Source organism: Pseudophryne corroboree, chromosome 2 (assembly GCF_028390025.1).
Source record: "Pseudophryne corroboree isolate aPseCor3 chromosome 2, aPseCor3.hap2, whole genome shotgun sequence".
Taxonomy (NCBI): domain Eukaryota; kingdom Metazoa; phylum Chordata; class Amphibia; order Anura; family Myobatrachidae; genus Pseudophryne; species Pseudophryne corroboree.
In genome coordinates, this window is record NC_086445.1 from 291,199,217 (window position 1) to 291,222,946 (window position 23,730).

At 39.2% G+C, this 23,730-nt stretch overlaps 1 pseudogene; it reads right to left on the reverse strand.

Moving 5' to 3' along the window:
* Positions 1-20,413: 20,413 nt before the first annotated feature.
* LOC135051440 (5S ribosomal RNA) lies at positions 20,414-20,532 on the reverse strand (annotated as a pseudogene).
* Positions 20,533-23,730: the final 3,198 nt, after the last annotated feature.

Sequence of the window (23,730 nt, forward strand, 5' to 3'; positions counted from 1 at the left end):
AAATATAATAAGCTATCAAGCTGAGACTTGTAGTTCCACCCAAAAAAAATAAAACACAGATGAATACTCTATGGTACTAAGCACTGCTAATCAGAATAATTATAATAAACTCTGCAATCTAACAGAGAAAAATTTAGTTGCTTAGCATAATTTTTTGCCAAAAATATATGAAATATATGGGCCCACCTATTATTTCCAGGTGATCTCATCTGATACGTCATGAACAGTAAGGTTCAAGTCCAAGTCACGGGAACCCCCAAGTCAGCTGACTAATGTATTATTCACTTTTACAAGACCTCATTAATCTACAAGCCTTCTTAAATGTAATAGATTTATATATTGAAGGCAACATGTTTATATAGTTATGCTTTTTTATTTAAAGAAGTATTGAAATTCCTAATTTCTATTTTTTATAAAACTTTTTCCATGTTTGACTACTTGATCACTAAATGGCCTGAAAGGTCTAATAGAAGTAGTGATGTGTGCCATTTAGGTTAAATTGGAACCTAGTTTTGTATTCACATTTGAGGAAAATTTCAGAAATTGGAGTTTGAAGCTTAGAATTACAATGCTGTTCACTAATTTTTGCTCTAGTTTATATTGTATCTCTTTTTTATTTCATTTTCAGGTATAAGTGTATTGTATTTTTATCTATTAAATTGTGTTTCTTCTATTATTGTTTATGAGAGTTTTTCAAGGTCCAGTGGGATTATAATTTTGAATTGCATTCTGTTCCAATCCCAATTTTTTTTTATCACAACACACTTACCTGGGAACTGAATGAAGTGTCAATCTCGTTTTCTTACCAGAAGCCTTTCAAAGACAATGTGCATTAAAAGCAATATCTTTAAGAAAAAAAAACATACTTTCAGAAGTACAGAAGCGAACATCTTCATCAACATCTCAAATGAACAGAGCCCTGGCTTTGTTGCCAATATATGGAATAAGTGAACATGAGAAATGGACACAATGTACTTCTATTGGACAAGGCTGAAGCGTCCCAATGTCGATAGGTTTTACTATGATCTGTGCAAGCTTTGTTAGTTTGAAATGTAAATAAAACGATAAAAATACAATAGAAAATATAGAATAAACAATCACCCCCTTCTCCAAATATATACCTCTGAACCAAGCCCCTTATAAGAAAATAGAGGGAAAATGGTGTGGGGTTCCCCCTATTTTCCAATAACCAGCACAAGACTGAACTATCATGCATGCTATAACAGAGATACACACTATGATGCTATAGCAGTTAGACATACAATGTGGGGTGCACCTGCAGAAACCATCCCCAAACTGAACAGTCTAGGGCTGGAAGTCATGGAGAAAAAGGGATCCACCAATGATGCTGAGCTTTAAGTGCAGAGAAAATAGTTGCAAAATAGTTAAAATTGTTTTTTTTACAGGTGCCCTTCAAGTACCAGCAAACCTGCCCTGGCTTGATGGCACTTGTTGGACCTTAAGGGCCTGCTGGTGCCTATAGTCCACCTGCAAATAAATTGTTAACAAAAGATAGTACACAAACACGTTATACTGTATGTTGTAATCCTTTATTAAATAAACACCCCTACACATCCCTTGTTCTCCAATATATTCCTTACAAAATGCAGGGATCACTTTATTCTATGTAGGCATCTATGGGTCTGGGAAAAACTTGCTTTTTACAGAGCCCCAGTGCACTGATTGTCTCAAATCATCAGAATTGCCATGTTCTGACCAGTCAGCACATTATGAGGTGGACCCTACCCTGCAAGTTGTGCTAGCATCAGGCTGGTGCTGGTTATTGGAAAATGCTGTTTTTCCAGATGTTTTCCAGTTCCAGCCTAGGCCCAGACCAATTAAAATACATCTGGTCTATCAGGTGTCTTCTATAAAATGGTAGATTGTTGCAGACATGAAAAATACATGCTTAATTATTACCCAAATAAAAAGTCATCCACTGAGTCTCTGTTACACTGGGGTGGTTGTTTAGATGAGCTAGGGTATGTAAACTGAGCCAGAAGTATTATAGATGTAGAAATGGTCCCCTATAACATTTTCAATTTATTTTCAAAAGAAGAACATTTTTTTTGAAAATAAAGCTATAGTACTTGATCTTTTTAAAATGTATTTCAAAGAGTACACATTTGGCTTTTAATAAAAAAAGTAACTCTTACATATGTACAAATCACCTAAATGTTACATAGTTTTACAGTAACATCTGAAGACATTGAAATATAACATGAATTGTTTTTCTTATATTTTTATGCTCTTGTTGAGTAGCCCTGAATCACAAATCTGATATCCTATTGATGATATCTACCTCAGGCTATCTGTCACTTTAGATTGTTTTGTTAACAGTGAATTTAAGAGTATTAATTCTCAAAGTTATACTGTTGTATCATAATATGCTTAAGAATGCACAATAGAAGCTCAGACCATGGAATTAATTGGATTTATATTTCTAGCATGCATACAATTACCTAGAGGTATATTCAAAACAACTCAAGCATAAAACGATAGGGATTGAAATTCAGTTTCTAGTGAATACAGTGTTATTTTACAAGGAGTTATGCAGTTCAATAAGGTCATAAATACATTTTAAAGCAAATGATCAATTTTCTAAAACACAATGAATCATTTAATTGTTGTTTATGTAGCTGTATTGATAATATTTAACATTATATACAGTATATTGTGCACAGAAATATTTCAAAATCTTTAAACCAAAATTTTCATTAACATTCAGGATCACTTTCAAATGCAATCTTAATAACTCTTAACATCATTATCATTTCTTCATAAACATCAAACTATATTTTACACTATTAAAAGGGACTACTGAATTAGTACAAAAGAGGGATTGTTCCGCACTGGATTGTTGTTGCAGACAAAAACCTCAATGAGGATATTGGTGTGATACCGACAATAAACAATTGATACACTGTGTGTTAATCTTGGGTCGGTGGTGCTCCCAGAGTCAGTAAAAGATACATAGAAAAAAAATAGAAAATAAGACTCCATGTTGGGGCACTCTTAACTTGAAATATGAATAGACAATAAAACTTATCTTTTAATTACATTTTAGAATACAATTGTTGTGACAAAAAGCAGGTGAACAAAATAAATATATATATATATATATATATATATATATATATATTAAATTTCACATATGATCATCACATTATATTGCATAACAAGACATAAAGTATATTTAAGCCTTGGTGAAGATTATCAAAAGGGTTCAATATGATGGGTGTAGCCTGTATATCATTCATATAGTTTTGCCAGGCTTGTTAATTCCATAAAGGTATCCTAATAAATGGTTGTGGTACTGCATATTAATGTTTATTGCAAGCAAAAAAGCATAAATAATGATGTTTTGTAGCCTAAATTTAGGCTACAAAACATCATTTTTTATGATTTTTTGCAAGTAATTAAGTTAAGTTTTATCATCTATTCATATTTCATGTTAAGAGTGCCCCAACTAGAGTTTTTCTTTTTCTCTCTTTTTTACTTTTAAAAGGGAGCAAGGTTTACAATATATTTTTAAGGGTTTATTTTACCTGGACATGCTTTAAAGAGACATTACATGGTATGTTGATATATATTAAAAATATCTAATATTAATCTAATGTTAATATTTTAAATAATTCATACTATATACTGTATAGTATGTAATTATAAGGAACAAATGTGTATACTATTTTATCTAGGTCTTTAAACTGAACAATACAAGCATACACCTATACAGTTTATGACTATCAAAAGAGAAAAGCTTTCTCGTTCTATTTTATCTGCATCTATCTGGATATATTAGATAGAAAAGAAAAACTAAAGGAAAAAAAGAAAACTTTCCCAAGATTGTGTTTAGCAAGTACTATACAGTAGATGACATTTGAAGAACAGAAATATTTAACATCTATTCAGACACTATATAAAGTTTTGTATGCCATGCTGAATTTTGGTTTTGCTGTGCAAGTAAGTGAATGAAACCCATCTTTCTCCTCCTGTAAAGTGTTAGCTCTTTGAGGCCAGTGCAAGTTTATATAACTGTCTGTGAAATAAGTTAAAGCCCAGTCAAATTTTATAATATTATGTATTTAATATAAACAGGCCTTACATTACATAAAGAAATTTGTGAAATGATGGTGATATATTCAGTCTCCACTGAAACAGTGCTACTGTTAGTTGAAAAGGCTGGTGCATTCCCCTCAAAATCTAATACTGTGCATTAATTTGCAAGAATTAACTCAAAGGGCTAATGCAGTTTAGCTCTTATAGATCCTATGTTGATTAGTTCTTCCAAGATAATTGTTACCATTTGTTCTTTCTTATAAACCATATTAGGCCAATAGCTTATTTAAAATAAAGAAAGAATTTACACATCTTTTACAAATAACTTGTTGAATAAGTCAAAATGAAAATACACACTGATCGGAATTCCTAAATTGTCTGACATCTTTCACACTCTGTCTACGCAGTGTCATTGTTGTTTTGATTGAAAATTATCTAGACTTTAACCTCAACAGAGGATTTATTGTTTCAACCCCACCCAAATATTAATCTGTTAAAAACTATTATGTGCAAAAATCTAGAGGCATTTACATTTTCTCAAAATTTATTTGAAAAAAAAAAAATAAGATACTGTAACCAGATGACCTTGCACTGCCAGGTAATCACAGATTTTGTACGCTGATAGAATAAATGGTGCTCACACTTCACTGAGTAACCTCAGTGGGCTTACTTCACCACTTTTAAGTATTTACTCTCACCATCAATAACCACCTGCTACTGACTCCTCCCACTGCATAGTTGGTATCACTGCTTCCATCAGGCTCATACACCAACATCTGGAGCTGCCTATTCTGGATATGTGTGAGCAAACTGCTGCAACACCTCCTTGGTAGTGTTGCCTAATTCCCACTGGTCTGTCATTATGAACCAGTCTACAATAAGTAGCTGGACATAGGGTTTGAGTTTGGAGACACTGGGCTCAATACAGAATAGCCAAAGAACAGAATAGCAATATTTTGCTATTTTTGTGGTCACAGCATGCAAGCATATGCAGGCATCTCAAAGGAAATAGATATTTATTGCTCAAAGGATTTTTCTATACAAAGACAGTTACTCTGCTGCATACAAGATGTTACCGAAGTTTACTCCTCTCAAGGTGGTCAGAGAAAAATACTTTAAGGACTCACAGGCCCTATTTTTATTTAGTTCTAACACACAATACCGCAGAGGGAATAACCACACTGACCTCTAAGGCTAGTACTCAAATCATACAACTGTCTCTCAAAGAATAAATACAACTCACATTTCACAGGAACTGGTCAATTGCATTCCTCCTTTAAAATATATCTACCGCACATAATCAAAGTTTCTATGTGGTCTAAATAGTAAAAGGGTTAACACATGACTTCCACAAATGTATAGGAAATCTTAAAAACAGCAAACTGCTTTCCTCCCAAACACTTGCTATATCGGTTTCACAGTGACACACAGGAGACATTCTTAGGGGTAAATTTACTAAGGTGGGAGTATTTTTAAGAACTGGTGATGCCCATAGCAACCAATCAGATTCTACTTAACATTAATTTAGCTGCTTCTAGAAGATATTAGATACAGATATGTCCTGCTATAACGTTGCTGCGTACCGCATAGTGGGCGCCATGCAACTCGCGCCAGCTCCTTGCGCTATAACTCCCGTTATAAGATGCATTGTAAATGTGACGTCACGTTATAACTGTAACATGCATTCTACTTTCTGTCCACCAGATGTCGTTTTTCCTAAACTCTATGGCGAATGCCTCAAATAGCCAACGGACCCTTCGTAGAGCTACCTGCTGATTGGCTGACGGGTTCGAATCCTAGCGGGACCAGAATTATTATTTTTTTTGGGAAAAGTCAGAAAAAAAAATGGCGTGGGGTCCCCCCTCCAAAGCATAACCAGCCTCGGGCTCTTCGAGCCGGTCCTGGTTCTAAAAATCCGGGGGGAAAATGGACAGGGGATCCCCCGTATTTTTAAAACCAGCACCGGGCTCTGCGCCTGGTGCTGGTGCAAAAAATACGGGGGCCAAAAAGAGTAGGGGTCCCCCGTATTTTATACACCAGCATCGGGCTCCACTAGCTGGACAGATAATGCCACAGCCGGGGGTCACTTTTATACAGTGCCCTGCGGCCGTGGCATTAAATATCCAACTAGTCACCCCTGGCCGGGGTACCCTGGGGGGAGTGGGGACCCCTTCAATCAAGGGGTCCCCCCCAGCCACCCAAGGGCCAGGGGTGAAGCCCGAGGCTGTCCCCCCATCCAAGAGCTGCGGATGGGAGGCTGATAGCCTTGAGAAAAATGACAGAATATTGTTTTTTCCAGTAGTACTACAAGTCCTAGCAAGCCTCCCCCGTAAGCTGGTACTTGGAGAACCACAAGTACCAGCATGCGGGAGAAAAATGGGCCCACTGGTACCTGTAGTTCTACTGGAAAAAAATATCCAAATAAAAACAGGAGACACACACCGTGACAGTAAAACTTTATTTCACACATGTCGACACACATACATACTTACCTATGTTGACCCGCCGACCGGCACGTCTCGTCTCCGACGATCCGGGGTACCTGTGAAAAAAATTATACTCACCTGATCCAGGGTCCGGGAGATAATCCACGTACTTGGCAAAAAAAGGAAACAACAAACCCGTGCCAGCGGACTGAAAGGGGTCCCATGTTGACACATGGGACCCCTTTCCCCGAATGCCGGGACCCCACGTGACTCCTGTCACTGAGGTCCCTACAGCCAATCAGGAAGCGCTACTTAGTGGCGCTCACCTGATTGGCTGTCTCTCGTCTGAGGTCAGACAGCGCATCGCACAGCTCCCTCCATTACTTTCAATGGTGGGAACTTTCCGGGCAGCAGTGAGGTCACCCGCGGTCAGCGGCTGACCGCGGGTAACCCCACCGCTGACCGGAAAGTTCCCACCATTGAAACTAATGGAGGGAGTTGTGCGATGCGCTTCTGTCACTTCAGAGGCGCATACAGCCAATCAGCAGAGTGCAAGGACGTTGCGCTCGCTGATTAGCTGAAGAGACACTTCTGTGACAGGGGTGTCTTTGCATTCGAGGAAAGGGGTCCCATGTGTAAACATGGGACCCCTTTCAGTCCGTGTGGTCCGGGTAATTGCATTTTTTTTTTTTACAAGTCCGTGGATTATACTCTGGACCCTGGATCAGGTGAGTATAATTTTATTCACAGGTACCCCAGATTCTACAGTGACGAGGGAGACGTGGCAGTCGGCGGGTCAACATAGGTAAGTATGTATGTGTCGGCAGGTGTGAAATAAAGTTTTACTGTCACGGTGTGTGTCTCCTGTTTTTATTTATTTATTGCTTCCAACCTCAGCTACAAACAGAACAGTCATGTTTTATGGCTTGCTATGGAAAAAAGTAACATTGCTTTAGCATTTGCTCACTATTCAGACAATTAATAATCAAAACACAAAGGTAGACTGTTTTGTAGAGATACTGTAGTTTGTTGTAAAACCAAGGTAATCTTTAACAGGAATGTATCCAGATATTAAAGGGATGGACCAGAGCCAGGTCACATGCCTTGTTTGTTAGGTGGCAGGACCTGATTGAACAGTAAAGGAAAGAACAAGCAGTGCCTTTTGGGAAGAAGAGGGTGGTGACATGTTGTTGTTGGAGAGAAACCATTAAAGGAGCTCATTGTGTGTCGAGGCTCAGAGTTTAGAGATGATTTGGTGCAAATAGGTTGGTCATGTAGGGTGGTGGAGATCAGCACTGCATTGCTGAAGCAGTGGGGTACTTTTGTTAGCGTGGAGAACTGGGAGAGTACTGCATGAAACATTGCAGCTGGGGACCGGACACTGCCAGCCTATGCAGAGGCACAGATGCATCAGCCATCTTGAGAGAGACAGATTCAGTGAGAGAGTGGAATTAACCTGTCATGTTCTGATTGAGTAACAGAGACTGTTGTTGCGGGCTGCAGGAGGGTGAGTGCTAAGCCCTATTGTCCATTGTCACACACATACTACTCATAACCACATGGAGAAAAGGGATGCTACCAGACCCTTAACTGAGAATCATGCAGAGTGACCCTTATTTTAACATAGTGTTGACAAGTACAGAGGCATTACTTGTGGGTAGAACTTAATAGAGACATTGAGTTATAAATTCCAAGAGATAATTGCTATAGTGACAGCTGCTTATTAGAGATTCTAACACACCTTTGGTATCTGCACCCTTATGCAACATTAGAATAGAGTGACATTTATTAACTTAAACCTAGGTTAAATCTTTCTTCTAAAGATGCAGTTGCACCACAGCTCCCATTGTAATACTGTAGTACTGTAGGATCTCCATCCCTTGTGCAAGAAGTCCAGTAACACCACAGTCCCACTGTAATATTGTAGCACTGTAAGATCTATGAGCTCCAATGTATACTACCAGTGAAGATTCAGACATTTTTTTGTATTAGGATAGTTAGAAAAGTAGCACTTGACATTAAAACTAATACTCTTGATCACCTTGTTCACTGTTTTTCTTGTAGCATAATTTTTATCAGAATATGTAAATATCTGTGATTAGCTTGATTGGCACTAATGAATTATTGAATGTTCCAGTGTATTGGGAGCTTTAGCAAATTTTTATTGTCTTGTGATATTCAATATTTGTAATGATGTTCATTTATTTTCATTATTGTGAATATTCAATAATTGCTGTATAACTTGTTAGCATATTTGATCCAGAACTCTTTTCCAACTAATAAAGAAACTTCCTGCTGTAGAATGCTTTCATTGAATCACTGTTGTGTATTAATCTATCCTACCTCTCTGCACCAGATACAATGACCAATTGTCTTCTCTTTGTTCTTCTTTGATGTCCAATTCTTCTTTTGTGATTATTCAAATTTAATACCAATTAAGCAATCATCATCTTCACTCCAGAGTTAATTGCAGCTCAATAAAAAGACATTCTGTTGGAATTGCTGGCTCACTCCTGTTTTGTATTGTTCTATCCTACTTCTCTGAACACAGTAGTACTGGACAAGGCATGGTGAGGTTTCAGGGGATGGTCCATTACATAGCCACCCAACATCTGTGATACCTCTCTCAACCACTTAGACATACCCACCAACTAACCCTCCCTGGCAGCTTAATCTGAACCCTCCCCAGTGGTGCCTAACCATAACCCTCCCTCCCTGCAGCCTAACTCATCCTCCCCCTGCAGCCTAGCCCTTTATCTTCCTCTGCAGCCTAAACCAAACCCCCCTTGACTTACCTCCATGTAGCACCTTCAGACCTCCATTTGGGATTATGGCATTTGGGATGCCGGCATCAGGATGCCGGCATCAGTATTCCATATTGTGTCAAGAATCCAGCGTGGGTATTTCTATGGTGGCTTTGTGGTGTGCTTCTAAATCTCTACGTTTCAGGAAAAAGAGTCTCTTTGTTTCTTAGTAAGAGAAACCATATAGGTTAATACAATTAGCACCACTATACATTTTTCTTATAGGAACTTTATACATGACTTTCATAGGAAAGAACAAGAATTCAGTCTTAAAGTACTAGTATACAAAATGAGTCACCCTTTTTTATGTTATTTTCTTTATTTGTACTGTATATTCTTTATACTTTATTATTTTTTATGTGAATATATGTTATATAGTATACCTATTTATGTATTTTCATAAATCTTAAGTACATATGCTAGAGACATTAGGGTATTTTTTCTAAAGGTTGATTTTTATTGATTTCAAATTGTTGGAAATTGATCTAAATCAAAGTTGTTGTTTTTTCCAGTGCTAAAACACACATTTATTAATATTTAACAATTAATATAATAATAATAATAATAATAATAATAATAATCTGTTAATGTGTATTTAGCCCTGGAAACAAAACATCAATTTAGATTTTTTTCCATTGCTCTAAAATTAATCAAAATTAATTAAAAATGATGCAATATATAGTAAATATATTGCTTTTGAGTTCATTCTGGCAAATTAATGCACAGTACTAGATTTTGAGGGGAATGCACCAGCCTTTTTAACTAACAGCAGCACTGTTTCAGTGGGTACTGAATATATCACCCTAATTTTACAGATTTCTTTATGTAATATGAGACCTGTTTATATTAAATACATAATAATATAAAATATGACTGAGCTTTAACTTATTTCATAGATAATTATATAAACTTGTTCTGGCCTCAAAGAGCTAATACTTTACAGGAGGGTTTCATTCACTTACTTGCACAGCAAAACCAAAATTCAGCACGGCATACAATACTTTATATAGTATCTGAATAGATGTTAAATATTTCTGTGCTTCAAATGTCATCTACTGTATAGTACTTGCTAAATACAATCCTGGGAAAGTTTTCTTTTTTTCCCTTAGTATTTCTTTTCTATCTAATATATCCAGATAGATGCAGATAAAATAGAATGAGAAAGCTTTTCTCTTTTGATAAATAGTCATAGACTGAATACTAGCCTCTGAGGTCAAAAATATTTCACTCACAGCACAAACTGAAAATTACTGATCTGAGATATCATGCTACACCAGAACATAGTTTAATATGTGCGATCAATGAGAAATGTTTCCCAGAAGTGCTCAAAAGTTAATATACCTGTATGAAAATAGAACCTCAAAACATGATTTATTTAGTTACATTTTATGTAATCTACGAAACACTTTGCATTTTTTACTTTGCTGCTCATCAAAAGAAAATTGAATGGGATGCTACATCAAAGTGAATTTATTGTTACTCAGCTCTTAAGTGCTGTAGTGATTTTATCAACTGAACTAATACATGCAACTTATTTCCAATACATCTAAACCCCTGTTACTTCACTACAAACTTAACTGTGTTATGATTATCATTAGTATGAATAATTTTCAAACAAAGTTATAATTTACTGAAATCTTTAATTCCCAGAGAAAGAAACATATATTTGTCACAAACCCTATTTTGTAATGATTTCATTTATTAACAATTTTATTTTATAAAAATTATTAAAAGTTAAATAAAATGGAATTTATTTAGGAAATATCAATCATACCTCATATTTTCATGATGAACTTTTTTCAGTATATTGACTTGCATAGTAATAATAGATAAATAAAAAAAAATATTTAATGCTCAATTATGATTGATTTCTGATTTCATACAAAACGAATAGGGGGTGTGTTTGAAATCCCAGTAATAATATACAATCTAAGAATAGTCTTCTTTATTTTCATTAGTCATTAAAAATAATAGTAATTTTGTAGATTAAAGCGCTCAACCCTTATAATGAACATGCAGGTATAATGATTAAATGCAGATGTTGTTAGTGTCACTATGCACTATTTATTAATATTGTAATAATTTTGACATCTGTTGTTATGATACATTCATTTGAAAAAACACATGTGCAATGATGCCATATGACAGTTCACCATTCGCGTATACTGCTTTCAATTGTTATAATTCTGACAACAGCTATATAGTTGTTAGGGTTAAAGTAATGTCAATGAATGATAAAGGAAATCCAGAAAAAATAAGAGATTTGTATAATGAGATAAGATAGGGTCTTGCTAGTTTAAAAATGATATTTGTGCACATTTCAATCTCCTACAGTTGTGTGCAGACTTGTAATGAAAGTTTTCCCTCTCCTTCTGGAGGGATTTTGAGTGGGGCTGGTAAGGTTAACTCAGGGATCCGGACTCACAATCCCTGCAGCAGCTCAGCAGATTGTGTCGGATACCTCAGGGCTCTATTAATACTGCTGGTGACACAGAGCGACCAGGTGAGTCTCTGTATGGGGAAGGAGCACAGTGGTGAGCTCTGAACAAGAGCATTTACTGCAGCACCTAACCGCTAGACGTACACCCAAACTGAGGCAGTCACTAGCAGTTGTGAAAGAGCCCTGAGGGATCCCACACAATCTGCTGAGCTGCAGTGGGGACGGTGAGTATGGAGTCCATATTCCACAAGGGGGATAACCTTGTCAATTATCATCAGCACACCCTGCCCCATATAGAACTCAGGGCCTAATTCAGAGTTGATTACAGCAGCAAATTTGTTAGCAGTTGGGCAAAACCATGTGCACTGCAGGGGGGGGGGGGGGGGCAGATATAACATGTGCAGAAAGAGTTAGATTTGGGTGGGGTGTGTTCAAACTGAAATCTAAATTGCAGTGTAAAACTAAAGCAGCCAGTATTTACCCTGCACAGAAACAATATAACCCACACAAATCTAACTCTCTCTGCAAATGTTATATCTGCCACACCTGCAGTGCACTAGGTTTTGCCCAACTGCTAACAAATTTGCTGCTGCAATCAACTCTGAATTACCCCTTCAGTGCGCAGTTACCATCTATATAATTACAAATAATAGTATTAATAAAATTGCCAGAATTCTATAGTAAATGCTCAATTTAATTAAAATGGGGTTTATAAGTAAACCTATTGCCTACATATTAGAGACAAAACTAAAAGGAAACATTTAAATACACATGATAATTTATTTGGGAAATGTACTAAAGTGTGTTTATGTAAAGTCATGCAATTTAAATAATGTAAAATGTATATTAAATGCCAAATAGCACAGAAAATTGCATCTTTTTATATTGCGTGCTTTAAATCCACATGCACAATATTTTTTAAGCACAAAATTACAAGTACTGTATACACACAAAAAGTATTTTTTTTTGTCCTATATAGTGTAGTCCATGTCAGCCTGAGCCTCTGAAGGTGCAGAGAAACACCAATTATATGCAAAAAACATTTAATACCATTTGGTCATAAAAACAAGTGTATGTATGTATATATATATATATATATATATATATATATACATACACACACATACACACGCACATTATTATATATACTATTTCCCAAACCATCAATATGATAGTACAACATAGTAATGTCAGCACCGGTGGCTGTGCACATCCATACAGAGCAACAATTGAATTGCTCCATTAGCCACCATCTAGTGGCTGCCATTGTGCAAAATACTTGAATTACCCCCATATAGGGGAAGAGCAGCTTTTTCTCTTTATTATACAGGATATTTAGTGGGAACAGGGTGTGTAGTGTGGGCATGATCATAGTGGTTGCGTGACGTCACATGCAGCCGCTCCAGTCACAAAGATGGCGGCAGCCCTCCTGCTGTTGCAGTCGGGCTGTGCCGGCAAGAGGCTTCCTTATTTTCTGCCAACATGCTGAAATTGCAGGCAACTGCAATTTCAATGTGGCTGCAGGGGGGGGAGGCGGCAGTTAGCATGCTGGACAGGCTTGCCCTGCGATGGGCAGCCCCCTGCATGCGAGTGAAAGGATTGCAAATTCTGCTTTTTAGCAGAATTTGCAAACCTTACTGAATAGGGTCCAAAAGAAAGAGAAACAGAAAATATCTATCTAACTTTGGGCCAAATTCAGACCTAATTGCAGCAGCAAAATTGTTCTCTAATGGGCAATACCATGTGCACTGCAGGGGGGAAAGATATAACTTGCAGAGCAAGTTAGATTTGGGTGAGTTATTTTGTTTCTGTGCAGGGTAAATACTGACTGCTTTATGTTTACACTGCAATTTAGATTTCTGTTTAAACACACCCCTCCCAAATCTAACTCTCTCTCTGCACATGTTATAGCTGCCCTCCCCCTTAGTGCACATGGTTTTGCCCATTAGAAAACAATTTTGCTGCTGTGATCAGGTCTGAATTAGGTACTTTGTTCATTTTTCTCATTGCAGTTTTGAAGTATTTTAAATGTAGAACTTGCATATAGTATGTCCTACCTTATATTTAATCCTTTTTAATAGTAGAGGCTGGGTTCAACATGGTGGCTGTGATATATAGCACCACTGCCAATACTGTTTACCCTGCCAGCACATATATTACATATATTTTCACATGTATGTTTATGTGTACTTAGCACACCCCCTCCTCACAGACACACACACTAGGTAGTCGGGCTGCAGCTGCTGCTGATGTCCACTTGAGTGGACATGGTATAGCTTCTTTAGTTGTAGAATTTGAAAACTACAAGAACATTTTTGTGTTTTATAAGTCCTGTAGACTAACAAAAAAACATAAATAAAACTTGCAGGATTAAGTTAATGTATGCATGGCTAATGTTGCTATATACATCCCTGTATACAGGTGCTGATCAAGGGGCTGCAAGCAGGGCAGTCACCAGGGGGGATGCACCCATATGTAATGCTGGTGAGCTCTTCTCTCCCACCTTCCTAGACTGCCAGAGCAGGTAAAACATCATCGCACAGGGCATTTTGGGAGCAGCCATGGGGGAGAGAAGAGATGGAGCAGTGGCAGCACTGTTAGGCAATGGTGCTTCACACGGCTGACTGCCTGCCCACTAACACCTGGTGTGCAGCCTGGCTACCTAATCCCACAGCTCTGAGGAGGAGACCAATCACCCAGGCTGTCTGAGATTCCAGCCACAGCAGCAGCATCAGCAATGCAGAGAAACTGAAGCAACCTCGAAGAGCCCATTATCAACCAGGGGATTGCAGTTCTGTGCGCCGACCCCTGCCAGGGTAAGTGCGGGTGTATACTTGCCCTGGCTGTCTCTCTCTCTCTCTCCCTCCCTCTCTCTTGTCCATGTCCCCCTCTCTTTTGTCTGCACCCCCCTCTCTCTTGTCAACACCCTCCTCTACCTCTCTTGTCAACACCACTTCTCTCTCTTTTCTGCACACCCTCTCTCTTGTCCACACCCCCTCTCTCTCTTGTCCACATCCCCTTTCTCTCTCTCTTGTCCACACTCCTTCTCTCTCTTGCCTGCTCTCCCCTCTCTTTTATCTGCACCCCTCTCTCTCTCTTGTCCACATTCCCCCTCTCTTTCATGTCTGCACCCTCTCTCTCTTGTCTGCACTCTTCTCTCTCTTGTCTGAACACCCATCTCACTTGTCTGAAACCCTCTCTCTATTTTATCTTCATTCCACTCTCTTGTACGCACCACCTCATAACTACTTCCATAGCAGCTCTTCTGTGGCCTAACGTATATAAGAGGCCTTTGTTATGCACTGATTCTGTTTTGAATAGAGGGGGTGGGGTGCCAAAGGAAACTGTCGTCCTGAGCTCCACAAAGTCTACAACCAGTCCTACCTCTATATTATCTACAAATAGAACAATCCTTATTAATAAATTAACATTTGTTCACACCTAGAGTGTGACTCAGTCAGAATCTATATACAAAGTGCTATAATGCAGTGGATGTTGCTTTTTTCCATGTCGAGTTCAATTTTGCTATGTACAGAGACTAAGGGGTCTATTTTCTAAGACTTGGATAGAGACAAAGATGCTGGGGATAAAATAACAGCCAATCGGCTCCTGTCATTTTTCAAACACAGGCTGTGGAAGGCTGATTTTGTAGGGAAGGGAAAATGTGTAATTGATTCTTTGGTAGAGTGGAGGAACTTGGAAGCAGTGCAGGAGAGGTGGGAAATATTAAAAAGTGCAATATTAAAGGCAACAGCCCTTTGTATCAAAAGTGTTAGGGGCCCTATACACAGGAGAGATGTGTGCTGAGCGAACCGCTCAGCACACATCTCTCCCGCCGTTCAGCACAGCGCGATGTGTGCTGAGCATGCTGGGGGAGATGGGGGGGCCACTCATTTCACCCAGCTGGTGAAATGAGCGACGTGCTAGATTGGCCTGCATGGCAGGCCAATCTAGCACCAGCGATAGCAATGCGTGGGGCTGCGCATCGCTATTGCTGTAGGGGGTACACACGAGTGATCTATGCTTAAAATCTAAGCAATCTAGTCAGATTGCTTAGATTTTAAGCATGGATCTCTCCGTGAGTACCCCCCTGTAGGAAAAGCACAAGGAAAATGAAGCCAGTGTGATTTGCGAAATAAGTAGAAAATAATGTGAAAGAAAAAAAGATGGCTTTTAGGAAATATAAGCAGACAGAAAATAATGAAGACAAAGAGATATATCTTGTTAGACAGAAGGAGACTAAGAATGTAATCAGATGTACAAAGGCACAAGCTGAGGAGAAAATGGTCCAGTCAGTGGGTAAAGGAGTCAAAACTTATTTTTAGGTATATAAGCGAAAGGAGAAAAACAAAAGGCAGAATTATAAAACTAAAGTCAGAGACTGGGACTCTTGTTGAGGTAGACAATGTAATAGCAAATCATCTTAATAATTATTTTTGCTCAGAATTCACTAGTGAAAGAAGGGGAAAGGGCCACAGTTAAGTTGCAGGGATATTCAGGAAAATGAAACAAGTAAATTTACAGAGGAGAAGGTCCTAACAGAAATCTCAAAGCTGAAAGTGGACAAATCAATGGGGCAAGATGGGATACATCCAAGGATACTAAAAGAACTTAAAGAGGTGCTGGTAGCACCATTGACAGAATTATTCAACCTGTCATTAGCAACAGGAGTAATTCCAGAGGACAGGTAAAGAGCGAACATAGTCCCACTGCACAAAAGTGAAAGCAAGGAAGAGTGAAACAACTAGAGACCAATGAGTCTTACATCAGTAGTAAGGAAATTGATGGAAACACTCTTAAAAGAAAGAGTTGTAGGTTATCTCAAAACCAGCAATTTACAGGATCCCAAACAGCATAGATTTACTGGGTGGAGATCATGTCAAACACATTTTATTGACTTTTTTGATGATGAGACTAAAGTGATGGATAAAGGTGGAGCCGTGGATGTAGCTTATCTAGACTTTACTAAGGCTTTTGACACTTTTCCACATGGCTGACTGCTAAATAAACGTGAACATTTGGGATTGGATAGTAGGATTTTTGGATGAATAAGATCTTGGTTGCAGGATAGAAAACAGAGAGTTGTGGTAAATGGAGGGCATTCAAAGGAGGGAAATGTTACCAGTGGAGTACCCAAGGGATCTGTACTTGGACCAGTGCTTTTAAATATCTTTATTGGTGAAATTGCAAATAGCATTAAAGGAAAAGTATGACTTTTTACAGATGATTCAAAGGCATGCAACAGGGTAGACATACCAGGTGGGGTAAAACAAATGACTGAGAATCTAGGTAGACTAGAGGAATGGTCAAGAGTGTGGCAATTACAGTTCAACGCCAACAAATGTAAAATCATGCACTTTGGTCTCAAACTCCAAAGGCTAAATATAGTATTTATGGCATTATACAGGAAACTACTGAGGAGGATAGAGATCTAGGAGTCAATATTTAAGGTGACTTAAAGGCAGGTAAGCAATGTAATAAAGCAGAGAGGAAGGCTAGTCAGATGCTTGGCTGCATTGGGAGAGGAATCAGCAGCAGAAAGAAAGAAGTAATAATGCCACTGTATAGTCATTGGTACAGCCTCATCTATAATACTGTGTTCAATTCTGGAGGCCATATCATCAAAAGGATATTAATACATTATAGACTGTACAAATAAGGGCAACTACAATGGTGCATGGCCTACAGTACATCACAAAACATACCAAGAAAGACTAAAAAAAATCTAAATATATATAGTTTGGAGCAGAGCAGAGAAAGGGGGACAACTATATCAAGGGTTTTAACAAAGTCCAGGAGGGAAACATTTTCCAAATGTAGAGAAGCAATATGACACAAGGACATGCACTGAGACTGGGATGGGGGGGTTCAGGGGAAATTTGTGGAAAAATTACTTCACAGAAAGGGTATTGGACAAGTGGAATAGCCTCACATCAATGGGGGTAGAGGCTAATGAGCAATTTAAACATGCATGGTATAGACATAAGGATATCCTTACAAAGAAATAAGAATCAAATAAGGTTTGAAATACAAAATATGGTTAAAAAAAAGGGGCAGACCAGATGGGCCAAGTGGTTCTTTTTTTTCCAATATATATTTTATTGAGGTCCAGAAAATATAACAATCAACGTCAGAAATAAGTACAATACCCATTCTAAAATAAAGACCGATAAGGTCCAACACCTGCAAGTCATGTGGACAATGGGATCTAAGACAAATCCTCATTTTTACATTTTTTAGTACAAAACATAAAAACTGTAGATGACAGTGTAACATAAGTCTTGGAAAAGCCAAACCTCAAAGTTATCTATCATCAATTCGATGCAGAAATGAAGTTACAAACAGTACAAACCAAATAACATATCAATACGTTCTCCCCAGTGGGGAACGTGTAACTAAAAGTAAATAAAACAAAAAGACAAACGTAGAAGAAAGAAAAACAAAACAAAAACAGAACAAAACAAAATAATACCTGCCAGGGCGAGGAGACCGCCGACCCATCCATGAAGATATCAACCGAGCAAGAGAGGTTATGTAGGCAGCTGAGAGTCATAGAGAGGATGAAGAAGGAAGGGAAAGGGAGGGCCAAGGAAGGCAGCAGCACGAGATGTGGCATTAGAGAGAGGAAAGCCACAAGAGCAAAGAAGTGGAGAGGATTACATGGTAACGGGAGGGAAATGGGAGGGCCATCAGATAAGAGTTGATGGCCATACCACGTGGTGCTATGAAAACTTTGTTTAACCGCCAATTTAGTCAGGGTGGGCAATCTGTTTATAAATCGTCCCCAACATTTAAACAACGCAGGAGTTAGTAGTTCCTTATTTAGGGACATTTCCCGCCAGTCCATTGTGAATAGGAAGAGGAGTCTAGAGGTAGCCAGTGGCAGTGTAGGAGGGTTGTCGGAGATCCATTGCTGAAGAATGGCATTTCTGCCTACCGCTGAGAGAATCACTATCAATTTTGTGTCCTGGGGGGAAAGGTCGGGTTGATCTTCAAAGGAAAAGAAGTATTAGAACTCGAGGGCATACATTGAGACTGGAGGGGGGGAGGTTCAGGGGAAATTTAAGGAAAAATTACTTCACAGAAAGGGTAATGGATAAGTGGAATAGCGTCCCATCAGAGGTGGTAGAGGCTAAGACTGTAGGGCAATTTAAACATGCTTGGGACAGGCATATGAATATCCTTACAAAGAATTAAGGTTAAAAAAGGGTTGAGATTGCCTAAAGGATAAAATAAAAAAGGGGCAGACTAGATGGGCCAAGTAGTTCTTATCTGCCGTCAAATTCTATGTTTCTATGTTTCTATGTTTCTATCTAGGGTGTGACCAAAGAGAGCCCAAGGGGCAGTGCATCGGAAGTGCAGACCTAACTCAGAGGCACCATATATCTGTAGTTCAGTCCAAAACGCCTGAATGTGAAGACAGTGCCAAAAATAATGCATAAGATCCGCGACTGGCGCAGAGCATTTCAGGCATTTTGCCGAGTCAGATAAGCCCATCAGATGACACCTCTTCGGGGAAATATAGGCTATATGTAATATTTTGTAGGAAATTTCCTGGTATAAACTTGCTGGAATAAGTTTAAGGGAGGCTGTGAAACTGTCCATTATGGCTTCTGGGGACATAGAAGGAATGTGAGAAGACAATGTCTGTACTTGGGGCAAATCAGTAGTGGGGATGTGTTCTACATGAATACGGGCATATAGAGATGAGATGGAGCATGTCCCAGAGCGTAGGAGCACATCTAGACTGTTAACAAAGTCTGATGAGCTGAGATGGGAGAGGACTGAGTGCACATAGTGTGAAGCTTGAAAGAAGTAGAAGCCATGGTTAGGGTTAATGTCATATTTGGCTAGTGCTTCAGTAAAAGTGAGTTGTTTTTTCCGAGAGTCGAGGAAGTCACCGACTCGTGTGAGACCAGCAGTATGCCAAGCAGTGAAAGGATATGAGGCCTGACCCTGTTGAAAGTGTGGGTTACCAAGGAGAGGAAGAAATAGGGAGTAGGTGTGCTGTAATTTTAGAGATTTTCTGGATAATTTCCATGCCACCGCAGTGGATGTTAGAAGTAGATTGTCTAGAAAAGTAGTTGGCAAGTCAGACTTGGATGCATGTAGGACGAAGCTAATAGACAAAGGGGCGCAGAGTTGGGAATCAATCAGCGAATCGGTAAAGACCGATGTAACCTTGAGCCAATCTACTGCGAAACGGAGAATATAGGCTCTGTTGTACTGCTCTATGTCCTGCAGATTCAGACCCCCATTTTGTACCGTCTGGGATAATTTAAAGAGGCTTATTCTGGGTTGTTTATTGGCCCAGATGAATTTAGAAATAGATGAGTTAATGAGAGAAAGAAAGAGAAAGCTAGAAAAAAGTGACCTTGGTTGGGAGCACTCACTCCCGGAGAGTAACTTGAAATTCTTGAAATATATATAAGTAATGATGTAACAATGAAGTATTTAAAACTTAACTTTTAATGATATGTCTATATAAGAAATGGGGTACACAATTTAGAATTGCAAAAAAACTTGCATAAATAAAAAATGGATGGCTCTAACTTTATAAGCCACACTTAAAAAATGAGTCTGCGAACATATTGGTGGATTACTGCTATGGTAATTCAGTGTCTGGCAAGCATAAGCCCATCTTCCCGTGGAGTCAGCACAGGCCCCAATTAAGTACCATCAGTAACCTACAACACCTGGTATTCCTAAATGGTCTCCCACTAAAGTACTGACCAGGCCCAACACTGTATTGCCTCCAAGATCAGACGGGGTTGGGCATATCCAGTGTGGTATGGTAGTAGGTTACGTATGGAAAAGAGCAGCAAGTGCAGCTGTTATGTAACAGAATGAGAGATGTTTGTTATTGTGACAGTTTTATAAAATACATGTGTCTAACCTGTTGAGGATATTTAGTTGACCATCATTGCACCGATTGGCAGCCCAAACACATGGGTATGCGGAGGTTAAATCATATGGTCAACAGGGGTTAGTGACAACAAGCCTCTGTTTTACCTGTGCATAGCGTGAGGCCGAACGAGGAAAATAGCCTATTATGATTTAAGGCATATATAACAAACAAACACAAAATCTGAAAAAAGGATATCTGTTATTGCAGACTGGGTATATCTGTCATAAAGACATTAATTGAATAATACTTTTTGATACATCGACATTAATAAAGATATTATCTGTACTAGATGTCAAATATATTAGTTTGTATCAAAGGAAAAAAACATGAAAAGGCTAACAACAATAACAGGAAAAAGAATAATTGAGTGTGTTTTTATAACATCCAATGTCCCCGATATAATTATCACCACCTCTAAAGTATATATCAAGAAAAAAGCAGGGGAATTTTAGGGACACAGAATACTTGCTGCAATAGTAAACAATCAAATACTGGCAGCCAGTACATTAGATACAATTATTGCCATGAACTTTGCATAGGTTGATACAAAGAGGCCTATAACATCCAATGTCCCAGATACAATTATAACCACCTTTGAAGTATATATCAAGAAAAAAAGGGGCGGAATTTTTAGGGACACCGAATACTTGCTGCAATAGTAAACAGTCAGATACTGGCAGCCGGTGCATTAGATACAATTATTGCCATGAACTCTGCATAGGTTGATACAAAGAGGTCTATAACATCCAAGGTCCCAGATACAATTATAACCACCTTCTAAGTATATATGAAGAAAAGAAGGGGAAATGATGTCTCTGGTTAGAGGTGAGAAGAAGGATGTCATCTGCGAATGCCATCAATTTAACCTCTCTGTTACCAATTTTAACCCCTCGAAAATCCGGGAGGTTAAGGATGTAACGTATAAAAGGCTCTAAAGCTAGATTAAATAAGAGGGGGGAAAGGGGGCAACCCTGTCTGGTTCCTCTTTCAAGGATGAAGGGAGATGAGGGAATGTTGTTGACTATCACCTGCGCAGTAGGGGTATCATAGAGGGAGTCAACAAGGCCATGAAAGTTATCACCAAATTTCTGGTATGACAAAACTCTGGCGAGATGAGGCCAGGCAATCTTTTCGAAAGCCTTTTCCGCATCAAGGTTAATTAATACATTATCCACGAGGATATGAGAGCATGAGTACATTATGGCTGCCAAGGCGGTCCTAATGCCCTGTACAGATTGTCTATGTATAATGAAGCCCAGCTACGCAGGCGATATAATATGAGAGAGACACAGTTATAATCTATTGGCCATCAATTTCGTAAGAATTTTAAAGTCCTGATTAAGGAGGGAAATTGTCCTGTAAGAGCCAGGTAGGGAAGGGTCTTTTCCAGGTTTCGCTATAACTATAATCGTGGCCTCGTTAAAGCTGATGGGGGTTTGTTTGGAGGTAAGGATGTGGTTATAAAGGGACGTGAGGGTAGGGGCCAGCTCATCACGAAGCATTTTATAAAACTCTGCGCCAAAGCCATCAGGACCGGGGCTTTTGTTATTCGGTAGAGTCTTAATGACATTGACAACTTCTTCGACTTTGATCGGATTCTCTAGAGAGTCTCTCTCTTCCTGAGTCAAAATGGGGAGAGCAGCCTCCTCTAGAAAAGAAAGGTTGGCATCCAAGTCGTCAGGGCCCTTAGTGTACAGAGATTGATAAAACTCCCTAAATTTAGTGCAAATGGTTTTGGGGTCGGTGTCTAGCGTGCCCGAGCTGTTGAGTGCGGCTACCCATTTACGTGCTTTAGGACCTTTAATCAGATTGGCCAGCAGTTTGCCTGATTTGTTGCCCCATCTATGGAGTCTGTTACGTTGATAATCGCAGGATAGTTGGGCACGTTCTGTGAGGAATGTGTCATAGACAAGCTTGGCTGAGAGATAAGATTTTTTGTGGGTGGGGGTATCATGTTGGATGTAACTTCTATATGCAGAGGTAAGCGTGGCACTCAAGGACTGTAATTGAGAAGAGAACTGCTTTCGTCTAGAGTGGGTGTATTACATAACATGGCCTCGGAGGACGGCCTTAGCTGCTCCCCAGAAGACCGGTGAGTCTAGACTCTGATCCTTGTTATCTGAGGTGTAATTGAGCCTGGATTGCTTCATGTGGAGGAGGATGTCAGTAGATTGGCGCAAATAGGCAGGGAAACGCCAATGGGGTGGACTGCGAGGGGGCATGGCTAGTTGGATATGGAGAGATACAGGGGCATGGTCCGATATAATGATGTTGTCAATGGAGGTGTGGGTAACTTTGAAAAGGAGGTGAGTGGCAGTGAGTATGTAGTCAATTCGATAGTGAGAAGAATGAGGATGGGAATAGAAAGAGTAGTCTTTCTGAGTGGGATGAAGTATCCGCCAGGGGTCTAAAAGGTCTAGCTGAGAGCAGAAGGAAGATAAAAGTTGTGTGAAAGTCGTAGCGGAAGAGGCACTTACCCTGGATCTGTCCATGGATGGGTCGACCACTAAATTGAAGTCTCCACCGACAATTAAATTCTGGCTGCCCCAGGTGAGAAGGGTCGTTAAAAGGTCTGCAAAGAAAGAATCGGGTGAGATATTGGGTGCATAGAGGTTGAGAAGGGTATAAACAACATTGTCAATACATACATCCAATAGCAAAAATCTACCTTCAGGGTCATGAAGCTTCCTCAAAATAGAATGTTGGAGATTAGAGTGAAACAATATCGTAACCCCCCTAGACTTAGAATGGTATGAGGATGAGATACATTTGTCTATCCAAAGGGCTCGAAGGGTATGTCTGGGGTCGTCTAACCAGTGGGTCTCTTGGAGGAACACGATATGAGGAGACATGCGCTTCAGGTGAGTGATCACCTTTTTCCTCTTAACCGGGTGATTAAGGCCTTCAACATTCCATGAAACGATGCGGAGCAACGTAGTAGTTGTATCTCCATCTACACGGGGGGGGGGGATTGGTTGGGTGTCAGTAGACATGTCAACCCACCCCTACCGGGAAAAAAAGCAGGAAAGAAATATGAAGAGTGAAGGAGGGTTCCCCCCCATCCCAGAGAGCGGGGAGGGGATCCCCCAATGG